Source organism: Triticum aestivum, chromosome 2A (genome assembly GCF_018294505.1).
Source record: "Triticum aestivum cultivar Chinese Spring chromosome 2A, IWGSC CS RefSeq v2.1, whole genome shotgun sequence".
NCBI lineage: Eukaryota > Viridiplantae > Streptophyta > Magnoliopsida > Poales > Poaceae > Triticum > Triticum aestivum.
The window spans coordinates 389603919-389607209 of record NC_057797.1 but is presented as its reverse complement, the minus strand read 5'-3'; positions in this window follow the sequence as shown (position 1 = coordinate 389607209).

Genomic DNA, 3291 nt, shown 5'->3' with positions numbered 1-3291 from the left:
AATCCCAATCTTCACCTTCTTCACCATAGCATCAAAGAGTTGGGCCTCGCGAATCTGATCTTCCAAAGTAGGAGAGACTTGGAGGTTGGCGAGGAAACCTTGAGGAACAACTTGCAGATTGAGTTTGCGGAAAGCTTCACAAAGCTCGGGTTGGTAAGGCTTGAGAATCAAACTGTTGCAGTAAGCCTTCCTGCTTAATGCGTCAGCAATTACATTGGCCTTGCCTGGAGTATATTCGATACTCGAATTATACTCTTGAATCATTTTGACCCAACGAGTCTGTCTGAGATTGAGGTTAGGCTGAGTGAAGATGTACTTGAGACTCTTATGATTAGTGAAGATGTCCACTTTTTGTCCCAATAAGAGATGTCTCCAAGTTAAAAGAGCATGCACAACTGCCGCCAACTCGAGGTCGTGAGTGGGGTAGTTCTTTTCGTTGGGCTTCAACTGGCGAGAGGTATAGGCCACAACTTTCTTCTCTTGCATCAACACTTCACCAAGACCTTGAAGAGAGGCATCACAGAAGACCTCGAACGGTTTGGATTCATCAGGGGGAGTCAGAACTGGAGCAGTGACTAACTTCTCTTTCAGGGTGTTGAAAGCGATGTCATATTCAGGAGACCAAACGTACTTCACGTGCTTCTAGAGAAGGTTGGAAAGAGGCTTCGCGATCTTAGAGAAGTTCTCAACGAACCTTCAATAATAACTTGCGAGACCAAGGAAGCTGCGGAGTTGCTTCACATTCTGAGGTGGTTCCCAATTCACAATTGCAGACACCTTCTCAGGATTCACCGATATGCCCTTGGCAGAGATGATATGCCCAAGGTAGAGAACCTCATCGAGCCAAAACTCACACTTTGAAAACTTGGCATAGAACTGATGTTCTTTGAGTTTATCCAGCACCAAACACAAGTGCTTGGCATGATCCTCCTTGTTCTTGGAAAAGACCAAAATGTCATAAAGGTAGACCAAGACGAAGTCATTTGTGTAGGCGTTGAAGATGAAGTTTATCATGCGAGAGAATGTTGGCGGAGCGTTGACGAGGCCGAAATACATGACATTGTATTCATATGAACCATAGCTTGTTCTGAATGCTGTCTTAGGGATATCCTCTTCACGAATGCGAATCTGATGATAGCCCATACGAAGATCAAGTTTGGAGAATACTTGAGCACCTTTGAGTTGTTCAAACAGCCCGTTGATGTTGGGAAGTGGGTACTTGTTCTTTATGGTCTTCTTGTTCAATGGATGGTAGTTGACACAAAGTCGGTCCATTCCATCCTTCTTCTTCACAAAAAGAATACCACAACCCCATGGAGAAGAACTGGGTCGGATGAGACCCATTCGCTCTTGAATATCGAGTTGCTTCTTCAGCTCCGTCAACTCTTCAGGTCCAAGCTTGTAAGGACGTTTGCAAACAGGTTTCGTGCCAGGCTCAAGATCGATGACAAATTCAACTGGCCGGTGCGGAGGCATTCCTGGAAGCTCTTCTGGAAAGACGTCTTGATATTCGCAAACGACTGGAATTTGAGAGACGTCATCCAGCTCGCCCTTCTCATTGAGAGAAAACAGACGGATGGTATTATCCCTTGCGGCAAAGACAATTACATCCTCAGACGAATGAGTCAATTGAATCTGCCTGGCGGCACAATCAAGCTGAGCCTTGTGCTTAGAAAGCCAGTCCATTCTGAGAATAAAATCAATATCCGAGTTACCAAGGACAATTGGAGAAGCCAGAAACTTGAAGTCGCCCATCATGATAGAAATATCCGGAACCTCGTAGTTTGCAAGCAAGCATTTACCCGGTGATACAACTGCTAGCGGTTTATGCAAAACTTGGGAAGACAACTCATGCTTAGATGCAAAAGGTCTCAAGATGAAACAATGCGATGCACTAGTGTCAAAAAGAACTTTTGCAGGAACATCGTTAACAGGAAGGTTACCCATGATGACATCTGACGAGTCCTCTGCCTGAGCTACATTCATCAAGTTGACCTTGGCGTGCTTGGGGTTATGCTTGACCACTGCGGTACTTGCCGATCTCACAGGAGGAGGAGGAAGACGCCTCTAATTGAAGCATTTGTTGGCATAGTGACCCTTCTGTTGGCACTTGTTGCACGTGACCTCTGAAAGCGGAAGGTGATACGGAGCACTTGATCTTGGAGCTTGAGACGAAGTCTTGTTCTGAAAACCTGGGTTGGGTGGGTGGGAAGATCCACTGCCACTCTTGTTCTTCTGTTGATAAGGCTGATGGAACGGAGGAGGAAGCCAATACTTTTGCTTCTTAGAAACCACTTGAGTTGAGGAAGAAGAAGCCACATCTCTGACTCGCTTCTTGGAAGCATTGCACTTCAGTTGGGCAGCCTCTTACTTCATTGCCATGTTGTAAAACTCATCGTACTTCTTGGGCTCAAAGAGGACGAGTGCTAACTGGAGTTCTTCTCTGAGACCACCCCTGAACTGGTATATCATGCTCTTCTCGTCAGCGACGTCTTGCTTAGCGAAACAGGCGAGCTTCTGAAACATGATGTTGTACTGGTACACAGACAAAGAGCCTTGCTTCAGGTTGCGGAATTCCTCACGCTTGCTTTCAACAACACTCTGAGGAATGTGATGAGCTTTGAAGTCTTGACGGAATTCATCCCAGGTAATCACACGGTTTCCTCTGGAATCTTTGTATTGCTGAAACCATTCTGCAGCTTGGTCTTTGAGTTGGAAGGAGGCAAATTTGACAAAGTCCTCAGGCCTGACGTTACTGCACTTGAAATGCTTGCATATATCCACGAGCCAATCATCAGTGTCTGAGGCCTCGACACAGTTGCTGAAGGTCTTTGGCTGGTTAGCAAGGAACTGGTTGAGTGTAGCAAACTGATTCTGATTGTTGCCATGGCCTTGGTTGCGCTCTTGTAGAATTTGCATGATCAACTGCGTGTTTGCATTGGTAGCGGCCATCATAGCTTGCCATGCCTCCGGAGGTGGAGGTGGTGGTGGCGGATCCTGATTCTGATTGTTGCCCTTAGCAGGAGCCATCCTGAAGAGGGTGACATCCGTTAGCATCTTGACAGACAAATATTGAAGTTGAATCGAAAAGGATCGAAATTGCAACATAAAGTCTTCACATCTGAACAAAATGAACGAAGGCATTCCAATTGAAATAGTCACATTTCCATAAATTGAGAAGCCACTTAGATAGAGGTAGAAGAATAAAAAACAAGGTACGGACAAGAACAAATACTTGGTGAGGATTACCCAATCTCAAACCAAATATCCGCGGAAGAAGAACTAGAGCTA